The following is a 15864-nucleotide window of genomic DNA, read 5'->3' on the forward strand; positions in this document are numbered from 1 at the left end:
AGGGGAGGGGAGGGGAGGGGGGGGTTCCTTCCTTGGTCTTTGTTTTTTCGTTTTCCTCTCTCCGTTTAAACCCTTAACTCTTGATTTGGCGTCCTGATATCTTTGCTTGGCTGCTTTGGACACACCGGCCGAGTTCCCCCTGGGCCCGCTGGCTGTGGATGCCTCCGCTGGTGTAGTGACAGGAATTGGCCTTTGGTTCAGCCGGGAGGGGAGCTTTGTAGCGAGCGCCAGCGGGCACGCTCCAAAGATGGCACTTGCGGCTGCAGCAGCAGGAAGTGCACGGCCGGGCCCTTTTTTGCGGCCGCCTGGTGGGGCTGCCGACGTTGAGCCTCCGACGCCGGGCCTCTTCCTGCCGCCCTGAGCGAGCAGCCGGAGCTGCAGCCTTCTGCCTGTTTACAGGCGTCGAACGCACGTTGGGCTCCGAAGCCGCCGCCCCGCTATGCAAATGACTCTGGCTTGCTGTGCATCTTGGACGACGGCCTTCGCCTTGAGCTTGGCCTGCCATGGGGGGGATGGAAGGGGTGTAGCCGGCTCCCAGGCTGCTGGCCTCGGTGGCACCCTCTCGAAGGAACGCCTGGCTTTGGCCCCGGATCCCGCCTCACCCCACCGCCCGAGACTCCGCGATGTAGCGGGCCTGCGCCGGAGGGGCGCCCGTCGAGCCGGCGCGCTCCCAACTCATACTTACCTGGCAGGGGAGATACCATGATCACTAAGGTGGTTCTCCCAGGGTGAGGCTCATCCATTGCACTCCGGGTGTGCTGACCCCTGCGATTTCCCCAAATGCGGGAAACTCGACTGCATAATTTGTGGTAGTGGGGGACTGCGTTCGCGCTTTCCCCTGATTTGCTCTGGTCAAAGATAGACAGATACACGCTGCTGCTTGGGGGGCTCCACGAGCCAACAGGTGTGCGAGTCTCCTTTTGCTGCCTGCTGCGAGGGACTCTCAAGCAAGCACAGCCTGTTGGTGCCCCCTTGTGGCCCCATCTAGAAGCTGCCAAAGGGAAGCCGCTCGCTTTGCTGCTGGCTTTTGGTATCTGGGATTTGTTGTGAGCCTTTTTTAAAAGAGAGGAGGGGAGGGGAGGGGAGGGGTTCCTTCCTTGGTCTTTGTTTTTTCGTTTTCCTCTCTCCGTTTAAACCCTTAACTCTTGATTTGGCGTCCTGATATCTTTGCTTGGCTGCTTTGGACACACCGGCCGAGTTCCCCCTGGGCCCGCTGGCTGTGGATGCCTCCGCTGGTGTAGTGACAGGAATTGGCCTTTGGTTCAGCCGGGAGGGGAGCTTTGTAGCGAGCGCCAGCGGGCACGCTCCAAAGATGGCACTTGCGGCTGCAGCAGCAGGAAGTGCACGGCCGGGCCCTTTTTTGCGGCCGCCTGGTGGGGCTGCCGACGTTGAGCCTCCGACGCCGGGCCTCTTCCTGCCGCCCTGAGCGAGCAGCCGGAGCTGCAGCCTTCTGCCTGTTTACAGGCGTCGAACGCACGTTGGGCTCCGAAGCCGCCGCCCCGCTATGCAAATGACTCTGGCTTGCTGTGCATCTTGGACGACGGCCTTCGCCTTGAGCTTGGCCTGCCATGGGGGGGATGGAAGGGGTGTAGCCGGCTCCCAGGCTGCTGGCCTCGGTGGCACCCTCTCGAAGGAACGCCTGGCTTTGGCCCCGGATCCCGCCTCACCCCACCGCCCGAGACTCCGCGATGTAGCGGGCCTGCGCCGGAGGGGCGCCCGTCGAGCCGGCGCGCTCCCAACTCATACTTACCTGGCAGGGGAGATACCATGATCACTAAGGTGGTTCTCCCAGGGTGAGGCTCATCCATTGCACTCCGGGTGTGCTGACCCCTGCGATTTCCCCAAATGCGGGAAACTCGACTGCATAATTTGTGGTAGTGGGGGACTGCGTTCGCGCTTTCCCCTGATTTGCTCTGGTCAAAGATAGACAGATACACGCTGCTGCTTGGGGGGCTCCACGAGCCAACAGGTGTGCGAGTCTCCTTTTGCTGCCTGCTGCGAGGGACTCTCAAGCAAGCACAGCTGTTGGTGCCCCCTTGTGGCCCCATCTAGAAGCTGCCAAAGGGAAGCCGCTCGCTTTGCTGCTGGCTTTTGGTATCTGGGATTTGTTGTGAGCCTTTTTTAAAAGAGAGGAGGGGAGGGGAGGGGAGGGGAGGGGGGGGTTCCTTCCTTGGTCTTTGTTTTTTCGTTTTCCTCTCTCCGTTTAAACCCTTAACTCTTGATTTGGCGTCCTGATATCTTTGCTTGGCTGCTTTGGACACACCGGCCGAGTTCCCCCTGGGCCCGCTGGCTGTGGATGCCTCCGCTGGTGTAGTGACAGGAATTGGCCTTTGGTTCAGCCGGGAGGGGAGCTTTGTAGCGAGCGCCAGCGGGCACGCTCCAAAGATGGCACTTGCGGCTGCAGCAGCAGGAAGTGCACGGCCGGGCCCTTTTTTGCGGCCGCCTGGTGGGGCTGCCGACGTTGAGCCTCCGACGCCGGGCCTCTTCCTGCCGCCCTGAGCGAGCAGCCGGAGCTGCAGCCTTCTGCCTGTTTACAGGCGTCGAACGCACGTTGGGCTCCGAAGCCGCCGCCCCGCTATGCAAATGACTCTGGCTTGCTGTGCATCTTGGACGACGGCCTTCGCCTTGAGCTTGGCCTGCCATGGGGGGGATGGAAGGGGTGTAGCCGGCTCCCAGGCTGCTGGCCTCGGTGGCACCCTCTCGAAGGAACGCCTGGCTTTGGCCCCGGATCCCGCCTCACCCCACCGCCCGAGACTCCGCGATGTAGCGGGCCTGCGCCGGAGGGGCGCCCGTCGAGCCGGCGCGCTCCCAACTCATACTTACCTGGCAGGGGAGATACCATGATCACTAAGGTGGTTCTCCCAGGGTGAGGCTCATCCATTGCACTCCGGGTGTGCTGACCCCTGCGATTTCCCCAAATGCGGGAAACTCGACTGCATAATTTGTGGTAGTGGGGGACTGCGTTCGCGCTTTCCCCTGATTTGCTCTGGTCAAAGATAGACAGATACACGCTGCTGCTTGGGGGGCTCCACGAGCCAACAGGTGTGCGAGTCTCCTTTTGCTGCCTGCTGCGAGGGACTCTCAAGCAAGCACAGCCTGTTGGTGCCCCCTTGTGGCCCCATCTAGAAGCTGCCAAAGGGAAGCCGCTCGCTTTGCTGCTGGCTTTTGGTATCTGGGATTTGTTGTGAGCCTTTTTTAAAAGAGAGGAGGGGAGGGGAGGGGAGGGGAGGGGGGGGTTCCTTCCTTGGTCTTTGTTTTTTCGTTTTCCTCTCTCCGTTTAAACCCTTAACTCTTGATTTGGCGTCCTGATATCTTTGCTTGGCTGCTTTGGACACACCGGCCGAGTTCCCCCTGGGCCCGCTGGCTGTGGATGCCTCCGCTGGTGTAGTGACAGGAATTGGCCTTTGGTTCAGCCGGGAGGGGAGCTTTGTAGCGAGCGCCAGCGGGCACGCTCCAAAGATGGCACTTGCGGCTGCAGCAGCAGGAAGTGCACGGCCGGGCCCTTTTTTGCGGCCGCCTGGTGGGGCTGCCGACGTTGAGCCTCCGACGCCGGGCCTCTTCCTGCCGCCCTGAGCGAGCAGCCGGAGCTGCAGCCTTCTGCCTGTTTACAGGCGTCGAACGCACGTTGGGCTCCGAAGCCGCCGCCCCGCTATGCAAATGACTCTGGCTTGCTGTGCATCTTGGACGACGGCCTTCGCCTTGAGCTTGGCCTGCCATGGGGGGGATGGAAGGGGTGTAGCCGGCTCCCAGGCTGCTGGCCTCGGTGGCACCCTCTCGAAGGAACGCCTGGCTTTGGCCCCGGATCCCGCCTCACCCCACCGCCCGAGACTCCGCGATGTAGCGGGCCTGCGCCGGAGGGGCGCCCGTCGAGCCGGCGCGCTCCCAACTCATACTTACCTGGCAGGGGAGATACCATGATCACTAAGGTGGTTCTCCCAGGGTGAGGCTCATCCATTGCACTCCGGGTGTGCTGACCCCTGCGATTTCCCCAAATGCGGGAAACTCGACTGCATAATTTGTGGTAGTGGGGGACTGCGTTCGCGCTTTCCCCTGATTTGCTCTGGTCAAAGATAGACAGATACACGCTGCTGCTTGGGGGGCTCCACGAGCCAACAGGTGTGCGAGTCTCCTTTTGCTGCCTGCTGCGAGGGACTCTCAAGCAAGCACAGCCTGTTGGTGCCCCCTTGTGGCCCCATCTAGAAGCTGCCAAAGGGAAGCCGCTCGCTTTGCTGCTGGCTTTTGGTATCTGGGATTTGTTGTGAGCCTTTTTTAAAAGAGAGGAGGGGAGAGGAGGGGAGGGGAGGGGAGGGGAGGGGAGGGGGGGGGTTCCTTCCTTGGTCTTTGTTTTTTCGTTTTCCTCTCTCCGTTTAAACCCTTAACTCTTGATTTGGCGTCCTGATATCTTTGCTTGGCTGCTTTGGACACACCGGCCGAGTTCCCCCTGGGCCCGCTGGCTGTGGATGCCTCCGCTGGTGTAGTGACAGGAATTGGCCTTTGGTTCAGCCGGGAGGGGAGCTTTGTAGCGAGCGCCAGCGGGCACGCTCCAAAGATGGCACTTGCGGCTGCAGCAGCAGGAAGTGCACGGCCGGGCCCTTTTTTGCGGCCGCCTGGTGGGGCTGCCGACGTTGAGCCTCCGACGCCGGGCCTCTTCCTGCCGCCCTGAGCGAGCAGCCGGAGCTGCAGCCTTCTGCCTGTTTACAGGCGTCGAACGCACGTTGGGCTCCGAAGCCGCCGCCCCGCTATGCAAATGACTCTGGCTTGCTGTGCATCTTGGACGACGGCCTTCGCCTTGAGCTTGGCCTGCCATGGGGGGGATGGAAGGGGTGTAGCCGGCTCCCAGGCTGCTGGCCTCGGTGGCACCCTCTCGAAGGAACGCCTGGCTTTGGCCCCGGATCCCGCCTCACCCCACCGCCCGAGACTCCGCGATGTAGCGGGCCTGCGCCGGAGGGGCGCCCGTCGAGCCGGCGCGCTCCCAACTCATACTTACCTGGCAGGGGAGATACCATGATCACTAAGGTGGTTCTCCCAGGGTGAGGCTCATCCATTGCACTCCGGGTGTGCTGACCCCTGCGATTTCCCCAAATGCGGGAAACTCGACTGCATAATTTGTGGTAGTGGGGGACTGCGTTCGCGCTTTCCCCTGATTTGCTCTGGTCAAAGATAGACAGATACACGCTGCTGCTTGGGGGGCTCCACGAGCCAACAGGTGTGCGAGTCTCCTTTTGCTGCCTGCTGCGAGGGACTCTCAAGCAAGCACAGCCTGTTGGTGCCCCCTTGTGGCCCCATCTAGAAGCTGCCAAAGGGAAGCCGCTCGCTTTGCTGCTGGCTTTTGGTATCTGGGATTTGTTGTGAGCCTTTTTTAAAAGAGAGGAGGGGAGGGGAGGGGAGGGGAGGGGAGGGGGGGGTTCCTTCCTTGGTCTTTGTTTTTTCGTTTTCCTCTCTCCGTTTAAACCCTTAACTCTTGATTTGGCGTCCTGATATCTTTGCTTGGCTGCTTTGGACACACCGGCCGAGTTCCCCCTGGGCCCGCTGGCTGTGGATGCCTCCGCTGGTGTAGTGACAGGAATTGGCCTTTGGTTCAGCCGGGAGGGGAGCTTTGTAGCGAGCGCCAGCGGGCACGCTCCAAAGATGGCACTTGCGGCTGCAGCAGCAGGAAGTGCACGGCCGGGCCCTTTTTTGCGGCCGCCTGGTGGGGCTGCCGACGTTGAGCCTCCGACGCCGGGCCTCTTCCTGCCGCCCTGAGCGAGCAGCCGGAGCTGCAGCCTTCTGCCTGTTTACAGGCGTCGAACGCACGTTGGGCTCCGAAGCCGCCGCCCCGCTATGCAAATGACTCTGGCTTGCTGTGCATCTTGGACGACGGCCTTCGCCTTGAGCTTGGCCTGCCATGGGGGGGATGGAAGGGGTGTAGCCGGCTCCCAGGCTGCTGGCCTCGGTGGCACCCTCTCGAAGGAACGCCTGGCTTTGGCCCCGGATCCCGCCTCACCCCACCGCCCGAGACTCCGCGATGTAGCGGGCCTGCGCCGGAGGGGCGCCCGTCGAGCCGGCGCGCTCCCAACTCATACTTACCTGGCAGGGGAGATACCATGATCACTAAGGTGGTTCTCCCAGGGTGAGGCTCATCCATTGCACTCCGGGTGTGCTGACCCCTGCGATTTCCCCAAATGCGGGAAACTCGACTGCATAATTTGTGGTAGTGGGGGACTGCGTTCGCGCTTTCCCCTGATTTGCTCTGGTCAAAGATAGACAGATACACGCTGCTGCTTGGGGGGCTCCACGAGCCAACAGGTGTGCGAGTCTCCTTTTGCTGCCTGCTGCGAGGGACTCTCAAGCAAGCACAGCCTGTTGGTGCCCCCTTGTGGCCCCATCTAGAAGCTGCCAAAGGGAAGCCGCTCGCTTTGCTGCTGGCTTTTGGTATCTGGGATTTGTTGTGAGCCTTTTTTAAAAGAGAGGAGGGGAGGGGAGGGGAGGGGGGGGTTCCTTCCTTGGTCTTTGTTTTTTCGTTTTCCTCTCTCCGTTTAAACCCTTAACTCTTGATTTGGCGTCCTGATATCTTTGCTTGGCTGCTTTGGACACACCGGCCGAGTTCCCCCTGGGCCCGCTGGCTGTGGATGCCTCCGCTGGTGTAGTGACAGGAATTGGCCTTTGGTTCAGCCGGGAGGGGAGCTTTGTAGCGAGCGCCAGCGGGCACGCTCCAAAGATGGCACTTGCGGCTGCAGCAGCAGGAAGTGCACGGCCGGGCCCTTTTTTGCGGCCGCCTGGTGGGGCTGCCGACGTTGAGCCTCCGACGCCGGGCCTCTTCCTGCCGCCCTGAGCGAGCAGCCGGAGCTGCAGCCTTCTGCCTGTTTACAGGCGTCGAACGCACGTTGGGCTCCGAAGCCGCCGCCCCGCTATGCAAATGACTCTGGCTTGCTGTGCATCTTGGACGACGGCCTTCGCCTTGAGCTTGGCCTGCCATGGGGGGGATGGAAGGGGTGTAGCCGGCTCCCAGGCTGCTGGCCTCGGTGGCACCCTCTCGAAGGAACGCCTGGCTTTGGCCCCGGATCCCGCCTCACCCCACCGCCCGAGACTCCGCGATGTAGCGGGCCTGCGCCGGAGGGGCGCCCGTCGAGCCGGCGCGCTCCCAACTCATACTTACCTGGCAGGGGAGATACCATGATCACTAAGGTGGTTCTCCCAGGGTGAGTATCCTTTCTCGGCCCCTTGGCTGCGATTTCGGTCGTGGTCAGGGAGGGGCGAGGGCTTCTGGAGGAATCCGGTGCGACAAGAAGTTTATCTTCTGTATTACTGTGGTCCAAGTGCCGACAGCTTTGTGTGAAGAATGGCTTTCGTGAAGAACACCATCAGAATCCAAGTCCCTCCGGGGAGACGTGATATGAATAATGTGGTCTTTGTTGTGCGGGACTTGCTGGAAGGTAAGGCTGGAGCCACCAGGAATGACTTTTTTAGTGTCAATGAATTTCCTACTCAGGGGTCCTATGATGTCACGTTTGTGGAGGAAGGAGTCTGCATGACTATCTTTGAGTGGTTGAGGCTCCATGCGGCCGACGCCCTGCTTGAAGGTGTTCTGGTTGAGCCTTTGTTTGGTTTGCAGGAGCGAGTGATCACGGTTACTGTGTATAACCCTTATACTGACCCTCAGTTGCTGCAGGATTTTTTGGCTTCTTATTGTGACTTTATTTCACCTGGTGTTCAGCAGAAAAACATTCTTGGCATCTTTAATTGCAAGTTTAAATTTAGGGCCAGGTTGAAGAGGGATTCGGAGCGTGTGGGGGGTTTTAAGCACCCTCCTGCAAACTTTTCTATTGCGGGATTTAGAGGATTCTTGTCCTACCCTGGCCAGCCTATGTACTGTAGGAAATGTTTTGGCTTTGGTCACACCCAGAGCACATGCAGTAGTGGGCAGTGTTGCCGTAATTGCCACCGGCAGGGGCATGTTGCAGGCGCCTGCCCCTCCCCTAAAGCGTGCGACGTGTGTGGTTCGCGTGACCATGTGTATAGAGACTGCCCAGTGAAGCTTGCAAGGCAGGCTGAGAGGGAAGAAAGGCAACAGGAGGAGCAGAGACAGAAGGAAGATATGGCGAAGAGGAAGGAGGAGGAGAAAGAGAGGATGAAGGAAATGGAAAGAGCAGAGAGAGGAAAAAAGAAGATTGAGACTGAGCAGCGTCGGGAGAAACCCGTTCTTCCTTTGTCTTCCTTGGAGGATGTTTTGGAAGCAATGGACATCCCGGAACCGCCATCTGGGTCCGCGTGTATTGAGGACTTTACGGACACTGATGGGACTGGGCAGTGTCAGAGAGAGGGTGGAGGGACAAAATTCCAGAAAAAAGTGTATAAGAAACGGAGGTGTGAGTTAGGTGAGATCAGCAGCTCGGATAATAGTACGTCGCCTCTGGAGATGGCGGAAGACAGTTCGGATCCTGGTTAACGTTATCTCACGCTATGATTGAAGGTTGCCCCTGTGTTTTAGCCTTGTATTATGGCTTTTGTAGAATGGTGTTAAATTGTTTTGTGTTTGTGTGTATATGTTATGTGTGTGTTTTGTTTTTTGTTTGTGTATAGTGTTTTTTGTTTTTTGGTTTTTTGAGTTTTCAACCTATGGGGTTTTGTATATGTTCTCAAAATGTAAGGGTTTTTAAAAGTAAAGTTAGGAGAGCGGCTATTTTTGAGTTTTTGGCGATGCAGCGTGCTGACATTTTTTGTCTGCAGGAATGCGGCATAGTTGACCCCATTAACGAGAACGAGTGGACATATGGGGTTTCACTATGGTCGGGAAGTGCGGATAATAGAAATGACGGGGTGGGTTTTTTGGTGAAAGGGAATCATGTTACCTTGATTAGTTATTTAGTTATAGAGGTGGGGAGGTGCATTTCTGCTATTTTTGAATATAAAGGTATTGCCTTTACTGTCATCAATGTTTATGCTCCTGTGGCAAAGAATGCGCGGAAAGCGCTGTTTGAGAAAATTAAGCTCTTTATTTCCGGAAGAATGCCAGTTATATTGGTGGGGGATTTCAATTGTGATGTCAGTACATCTAATGTTGATGTCTCGGGTAACGTCCTGTTGGATTTGGTGGAAGATGTCGGTTTGCGTGAGATGCAGAAGCTGTGTGGAGTTAATCCAAGTCTGGACACTTTTTTTTCTGAGTGTGGGGGGCGATGTTCTAAGCTTGACTATGTGTTTGTGTCGCAGAACATTGCGCCCCTTAGTTATAAGCAGGAGTCTGCAATGTTTTCTGACCATGTGTGTGTGATGTGTGAGATGGATCTTGATTTGACTAAGGTGCATGGGAGAGGGCTGTGGAAATTGAATGTGACATTGTTGGAGAAGGAAGAGGTGAGACTGGAGTATGCAAATCAGTATGAAAGGTGGAAAGTTAGAAAGGGGCAGTTTGCTGATATTTGTCAGTGGTGGGATTGGGTTAAAAAGAAGTCTAAATCTTTCTTTAAAAATTTGAGTTATTATTATGCTGCAATTAGGAAAGGAAACTTTGTGAGGTTGAATGCTCGGTTGTGTTTGTTATATAAATTGAGGGAGGGTGGTATGGATGTGAGGGAGGAGATTGCTGGGGTGAAGAGAGACATACATGAGTTTTTGGTTGAAAGGGGTAGAAGCATTGTGTATAGAGCAAAAGTGGATAGGATGGAGTATGATGAAAAGTGTACGAGGTTTTTTTTTAAGAAAGTGTTTTCTAAACGGCAAGGTATGAATGTGTGTTTTGGAGTTGATGGTAATGAGGTTTGTGGTGAGGACATGCGTGAGGAAGTGGCAAAATTTTATGATGATTTGTATGCATTGAAATGGAGGGATGAATCTTTGGAAGATGAGGTTTTGAGTGGGCTGGAGGACAGATTAGGTGGGACTGAGAAAGAAAGTGTGATGGGTGAAGTGACAGATCAGGAAGTGTGGGGTGTGATTAAAGGTATGGCTGCACATAAGACCCCGGGTGAGGATGGCTTGCCTGTGGAGTTTTACCGTATGTTATGGGAGGTGATTGGTAAGGAGGTTGTGGAAGTTTGTAAGTTTATGTGGGAGAGACTGGAGGTGGCTGAGAGTATGCGTGGGGGGATAGTGGTGCTAATCCCCAAGAAAGGTGAGTTGAGAGATTTGAGGAATTGGAGACCGATCACTTTGCTTAATTGCGATTATAAAATCTACGCAAAATTATTGGCAAATAGAATGCGTGATGTTGTGGGGTGTGTGATTGGAGAGGAGCAATGTTGTGCGGTGCCGGGGAGAAGACTACAGGAGAATGTGTGCATGCTGAGGGACTGTTTGTGGGACTGTATGCAGCGGAAGAGGAGAATGTTGTTATTTTCTTTGGATTTTCAGAAGGCATTTGATAGATTGGCGCATGGCTTTCTGTTTAAAGTGCTGCTGAGGATGGGATTCCCTGTGGATTTTGTGATGAGAGTGAAAAGTTTGTATGTGGATATTTATAGTTGTGTGCTTTTGAATGGAATTTTGGGTAGGAGAGTGAATGTGAGGTCGGGGGTGCGGCAGGGGTGTCCCTTGTCGCCGGTTGTGTTTATTTGTGCGATTGAGCCTTTGGTATGTTTATTGAGAAAGGATAAAATGATTAGAGGTGTGCAGGTACCTGGAGGTGGGGGTAGGGAGTGGAAGGTGAGTGCTTATATGGATGATGTCTGTGTGTTGTGTGATTCGGAGTGTTCGGTGAGGAGAGTAAAATTTTGGACCAGTATTTTTTGTGGTGCGTCGGCTTTTAGGGTGAATTGGGATAAGAGTGAATGTAAGGTGTTTGGAGGTGACTCTGTGTGTGAGCATTTAGGAGTCAATGTAGTGAGTGGTGCCATTAAGGTGTTGGGGGTGAAGTTTTCTGATAGATTGGATGGAATGGAAAGTTGGGAGGATGTAAAGTGTAGAGTAGAAAAGAAGTTACATTTTTGGAAATTGCGTAATCTCTCCTTTTTTGGAAAGATTTTGGTAATTAAGGCTGTGATCTTGCCTATTTATTTGTTTATTGCTTTGGTTTTTCCACCAAATTGTTTGTACTTGAGAAGTTTAAATAGAATTTTGTTTGTGTTTTTTTGGTCTTCCAAGATGGAAAGGGCGAGAAGAGAGACTGTGACTAAGAGTTTGGTTAAAGGTGGTTTGGGGTTTCCAAATTTGGAAGTGTTTTTTGGCGTAAATTTGTTGGTGTTCCTGTTGAAGGTGTTTATTAAAGAGGGTAAGTTTTCCTGTATGTATAGATATTTGTTTGGTGTTTATATGTTTAGATTGAAGTGGTGTGAGAGAGATTTGCGGAAGCCTGTTTCTTTTGAGGTTCCTGTGTGGTATGTGTGGGTGTATAAATTTATGGTAAAATTTGAATTGTGTGATGTGGATATACGTATGCTTGGGAATAAGCGTTTGGTGTATAGAATGATTGAATGTAGACAATTGGAATGTGGGATAACTTTTGTGAGGGGGTGTGATGTGGAGAATGTATGGAAGAAAGTGAGGATGGACGGTATGTCTAATAGGCAGAGTGAAATAGTGTGGCAATCTTTGCAAGGGGTTTTACCCGTTAGAGAATTTCAGAGAAACCGAGGGCTGGTGAGGAGTGAGAGCTGTCCAAGGTCTGAATGTGGTGGGAGGGAGAGTGTGTTGCATGTTTTTTGGAATTGTGTGTATGCAAGGGAAGTGATAAGGAGAATAGGACCTTTATGTAAGGAGCTGACTGGGGTGAATTTGTTGACTTTTGAGTTGTTTATGTTTGGTTTGGGTATGTGTGATGGAGAGAAGGAGAGATTGTTGTGGTTAATGCTTGCTTGTGTGAAAGAAGTGTTGTGGGATGTGAGGAATGTGTATGTGTTTAAGAGGACTGACATAACTGCTGGCGATAGTATGCGCATGGTGTTAGGGAAGATGCATACTTGTTTTTTACGAGATACCAGGAGAAAAGGAGAGATGGATGCGGAGGGAGTTTGGAAGACTAAGAAGTGGATTGACTTTGTTGATGTGTCTTGAATTTTTTTCTCACGCATTATTTAGTTGTATATAGCAAGTTTTCCGATGATGATGGTGACAGCTTGGATTGATCTGCTGTTGGGTTAAAGTTCTTGTCGTTTTTAATACAAAAACTTCCCATCTGAGGATTAAAAAAAAAAAAAAAAAAAAGTTCTCCCAGGGTGAGGCTCATCCATTGCACTCCGGGTGTGCTGACCCCTGCGATTTCCCCAAATGCGGGAAACTCGACTGCATAATTTGTGGTAGTGGGGGACTGCGTTCGCGCTTTCCCCTGATTTGCTCTGGTCAAAGATAGACAGATACACGCTGCTGCTTGGGGGGCTCCACGAGCCAACAGGTGTGCGAGTCTCCTTTTGCTGCCTGCTGCGAGGGACTCTCAAGCAAGCACAGCCTGTTGGTGCCCCCTTGTGGCCCCATCTAGAAGCTGCCAAAGGGAAGCCGCTCGCTTTGCTGCTGGCTTTTGGTATCTGGGATTTGTTGTGAGCCTTTTTTAAAAGAGAGGAGGGGAGGGGAGGGGAGGGGAGGGGGGGGTTCCTTCCTTGGTCTTTGTTTTTTCGTTTTCCTCTCTCCGTTTAAACCCTTAACTCTTGATTTGGCGTCCTGATATCTTTGCTTGGCTGCTTTGGACACACCGGCCGAGTTCCCCCTGGGCCCGCTGGCTGTGGATGCCTCCGCTGGTGTAGTGACAGGAATTGGCCTTTGGTTCAGCCGGGAGGGGAGCTTTGTAGCGAGCGCCAGCGGGCACGCTCCAAAGATGGCACTTGCGGCTGCAGCAGCAGGAAGTGCACGGCCGGGCCCTTTTTTGCGGCCGCCTGGTGGGGCTGCCGACGTTGAGCCTCCGACGCCGGGCCTCTTCCTGCCGCCCTGAGCGAGCAGCCGGAGCTGCAGCCTTCTGCCTGTTTACAGGCGTCGAACGCACGTTGGGCTCCGAAGCCGCCGCCCCGCTATGCAAATGACTCTGGCTTGCTGTGCATCTTGGACGACGGCCTTCGCCTTGAGCTTGGCCTGCCATGGGGGGGATGGAAGGGGTGTAGCCGGCTCCCAGGCTGCTGGCCTCGGTGGCACCCTCTCGAAGGAACGCCTGGCTTTGGCCCCGGATCCCGCCTCACCCCACCGCCCGAGACTCCGCGATGTAGCGGGCCTGCGCCGGAGGGGCGCCCGTCGAGCCGGCGCGCTCCCAACTCATACTTACCTGGCAGGGGAGATACCATGATCACTAAGGTGGTTCTCCCAGGGTGAGGCTCATCCATTGCACTCCGGGTGTGCTGACCCCTGCGATTTCCCCAAATGCGGGAAACTCGACTGCATAATTTGTGGTAGTGGGGGACTGCGTTCGCGCTTTCCCCTGATTTGCTCTGGTCAAAGATAGACAGATACACGCTGCTGCTTGGGGGGCTCCACGAGCCAACAGGTGTGCGAGTCTCCTTTTGCTGCCTGCTGCGAGGGACTCTCAAGCAAGCACAGCCTGTTGGTGCCCCCTTGTGGCCCCATCTAGAAGCTGCCAAAGGGAAGCCGCTCGCTTTGCTGCTGGCTTTTGGTATCTGGGATTTGTTGTGAGCCTTTTTTAAAAGAGAGGAGGGGAGGGGAGGGGAGGGGAGGGGAGGGGGGGGTTCCTTCCTTGGTCTTTGTTTTTTCGTTTTCCTCTCTCCGTTTAAACCCTTAACTCTTGATTTGGCGTCCTGATATCTTTGCTTGGCTGCTTTGGACACACCGGCCGAGTTCCCCCTGGGCCCGCTGGCTGTGGATGCCTCCGCTGGTGTAGTGACAGGAATTGGCCTTTGGTTCAGCCGGGAGGGGAGCTTTGTAGCGAGCGCCAGCGGGCACGCTCCAAAGATGGCACTTGCGGCTGCAGCAGCAGGAAGTGCACGGCCGGGCCCTTTTTTGCGGCCGCCTGGTGGGGCTGCCGACGTTGAGCCTCCGACGCCGGGCCTCTTCCTGCCGCCCTGAGCGAGCAGCCGGAGCTGCAGCCTTCTGCCTGTTTACAGGCGTCGAACGCACGTTGGGCTCCGAAGCCGCCGCCCCGCTATGCAAATGACTCTGGCTTGCTGTGCATCTTGGACGACGGCCTTCGCCTTGAGCTTGGCCTGCCATGGGGGGGATGGAAGGGGTGTAGCCGGCTCCCAGGCTGCTGGCCTCGGTGGCACCCTCTCGAAGGAACGCCTGGCTTTGGCCCCGGATCCCGCCTCACCCCACCGCCCGAGACTCCGCGATGTAGCGGGCCTGCGCCGGAGGGGCGCCCGTCGAGCCGGCGCGCTCCCAACTCATACTTACCTGGCAGGGGAGATACCATGATCACTAAGGTGGTTCTCCCAGGGTGAGGCTCATCCATTGCACTCCGGGTGTGCTGACCCCTGCGATTTCCCCAAATGCGGGAAACTCGACTGCATAATTTGTGGTAGTGGGGGACTGCGTTCGCGCTTTCCCCTGATTTGCTCTGGTCAAAGATAGACAGATACACGCTGCTGCTTGGGGGGCTCCACGAGCCAACAGGTGTGCGAGTCTCCTTTTGCTGCCTGCTGCGAGGGACTCTCAAGCAAGCACAGCCTGTTGGTGCCCCCTTGTGGCCCCATCTAGAAGCTGCCAAAGGGAAGCCGCTCGCTTTGCTGCTGGCTTTTGGTATCTGGGATTTGTTGTGAGCCTTTTTTAAAAGAGAGGAGGGGAGGGGAGGGGAGGGGGGGGTTCCTTCCTTGGTCTTTGTTTTTTCGTTTTCCTCTCTCCGTTTAAACCCTTAACTCTTGATTTGGCGTCCTGATATCTTTGCTTGGCTGCTTTGGACACACCGGCCGAGTTCCCCCTGGGCCCGCTGGCTGTGGATGCCTCCGCTGGTGTAGTGACAGGAATTGGCCTTTGGTTCAGCCGGGAGGGGAGCTTTGTAGCGAGCGCCAGCGGGCACGCTCCAAAGATGGCACTTGCGGCTGCAGCAGCAGGAAGTGCACGGCCGGGCCCTTTTTTGCGGCCGCCTGGTGGGGCTGCCGACGTTGAGCCTCCGACGCCGGGCCTCTTCCTGCCGCCCTGAGCGAGCAGCCGGAGCTGCAGCCTTCTGCCTGTTTACAGGCGTCGAACGCACGTTGGGCTCCGAAGCCGCCGCCCCGCTATGCAAATGACTCTGGCTTGCTGTGCATCTTGGACGACGGCCTTCGCCTTGAGCTTGGCCTGCCATGGGGGGGATGGAAGGGGTGTAGCCGGCTCCCAGGCTGCTGGCCTCGGTGGCACCCTCTCGAAGGAACGCCTGGCTTTGGCCCCGGATCCCGCCTCACCCCACCGCCCGAGACTCCGCGATGTAGCGGGCCTGCGCCGGAGGGGCGCCCGTCGAGCCGGCGCGCTCCCAACTCATACTTACCTGGCAGGGGAGATACCATGATCACTAAGGTGGTTCTCCCAGGGTGAGGCTCATCCATTGCACTCCGGGTGTGCTGACCCCTGCGATTTCCCCAAATGCGGGAAACTCGACTGCATAATTTGTGGTAGTGGGGGACTGCGTTCGCGCTTTCCCCTGATTTGCTCTGGTCAAAGATAGACAGATACACGCTGCTGCTTGGGGGGCTCCACGAGCCAACAGGTGTGCGAGTCTCCTTTTGCTGCCTGCTGCGAGGGACTCTCAAGCAAGCACAGCCTGTTGGTGCCCCCTTGTGGCCCCATCTAGAAGCTGCCAAAGGGAAGCCGCTCGCTTTGCTGCTGGCTTTTGGTATCTGGGATTTGTTGTGAGCCTTTTTTAAAAGAGAGGAGGGGAGGGGAGGGGAGGGGAGGGGAGGGGAGGGGGGGGTTCCTTCCTTGGTCTTTGTTTTTTCGTTTTCCTCTCTCCGTTTAAACCCTTAACTCTTGATTTGGCGTCCTGATATCTTTGCTTGGCTGCTTTGGACACACCGGCCGAGTTCCCCCTGGGCCCGCTGGCTGTGG

The 15864-nt window shown here is 55.9% G+C and overlaps 10 non-coding genes across 10 annotated transcripts; all 10 read left to right on the forward strand.

Moving 5' to 3' along the window:
- Window positions 1-677: 677 nt before the first annotated feature.
- Window positions 678-841, forward strand: LOC142267769 (U1 spliceosomal RNA). Its single transcript, XR_012733599.1, has one exon. It is a non-coding gene; the product is annotated as a U1 spliceosomal RNA (small nuclear RNA).
- A 901-nt stretch (window positions 842-1742) lies between these two features.
- LOC142267770 (U1 spliceosomal RNA) lies at window positions 1743-1906 on the forward strand. The gene has a single exon (XR_012733600.1). It is a non-coding gene; the product is annotated as a U1 spliceosomal RNA (small nuclear RNA).
- A 909-nt stretch (window positions 1907-2815) lies between these two features.
- LOC142267771 (U1 spliceosomal RNA) lies at window positions 2816-2979 on the forward strand. The gene has a single exon (XR_012733601.1). It is a non-coding gene; the product is annotated as a U1 spliceosomal RNA (small nuclear RNA).
- A 910-nt stretch (window positions 2980-3889) lies between these two features.
- Window positions 3890-4053, forward strand: LOC142267658 (U1 spliceosomal RNA). The gene has a single exon (XR_012733498.1). It is a non-coding gene; the product is annotated as a U1 spliceosomal RNA (small nuclear RNA).
- A 926-nt stretch (window positions 4054-4979) lies between these two features.
- Window positions 4980-5143, forward strand: LOC142267659 (U1 spliceosomal RNA). Its single transcript, XR_012733499.1, has one exon. It is a non-coding gene; the product is annotated as a U1 spliceosomal RNA (small nuclear RNA).
- Window positions 5144-6058: 915 nt separating this feature from the next.
- On the forward strand, window positions 6059-6222 carry LOC142267660 (U1 spliceosomal RNA). The gene has a single exon (XR_012733500.1). It is a non-coding gene; the product is annotated as a U1 spliceosomal RNA (small nuclear RNA).
- A 5855-nt stretch (window positions 6223-12077) lies between these two features.
- LOC142267723 (U1 spliceosomal RNA) lies at window positions 12078-12241 on the forward strand. Its single transcript, XR_012733557.1, has one exon. It is a non-coding gene; the product is annotated as a U1 spliceosomal RNA (small nuclear RNA).
- Window positions 12242-13151: 910 nt separating this feature from the next.
- Window positions 13152-13315, forward strand: LOC142267661 (U1 spliceosomal RNA). Its single transcript, XR_012733501.1, has one exon. It is a non-coding gene; the product is annotated as a U1 spliceosomal RNA (small nuclear RNA).
- Window positions 13316-14230: 915 nt separating this feature from the next.
- LOC142267662 (U1 spliceosomal RNA) lies at window positions 14231-14394 on the forward strand. Its single transcript, XR_012733502.1, has one exon. It is a non-coding gene; the product is annotated as a U1 spliceosomal RNA (small nuclear RNA).
- Window positions 14395-15299: 905 nt separating this feature from the next.
- Window positions 15300-15463, forward strand: LOC142267665 (U1 spliceosomal RNA). The gene has a single exon (XR_012733504.1). It is a non-coding gene; the product is annotated as a U1 spliceosomal RNA (small nuclear RNA).
- Window positions 15464-15864: the final 401 nt, after the last annotated feature.

This window comes from Anomaloglossus baeobatrachus, unplaced genomic scaffold, assembly GCF_048569485.1.
Source record: "Anomaloglossus baeobatrachus isolate aAnoBae1 unplaced genomic scaffold, aAnoBae1.hap1 Scaffold_2964, whole genome shotgun sequence".
Lineage (NCBI taxonomy): Eukaryota > Metazoa > Chordata > Amphibia > Anura > Aromobatidae > Anomaloglossus > Anomaloglossus baeobatrachus.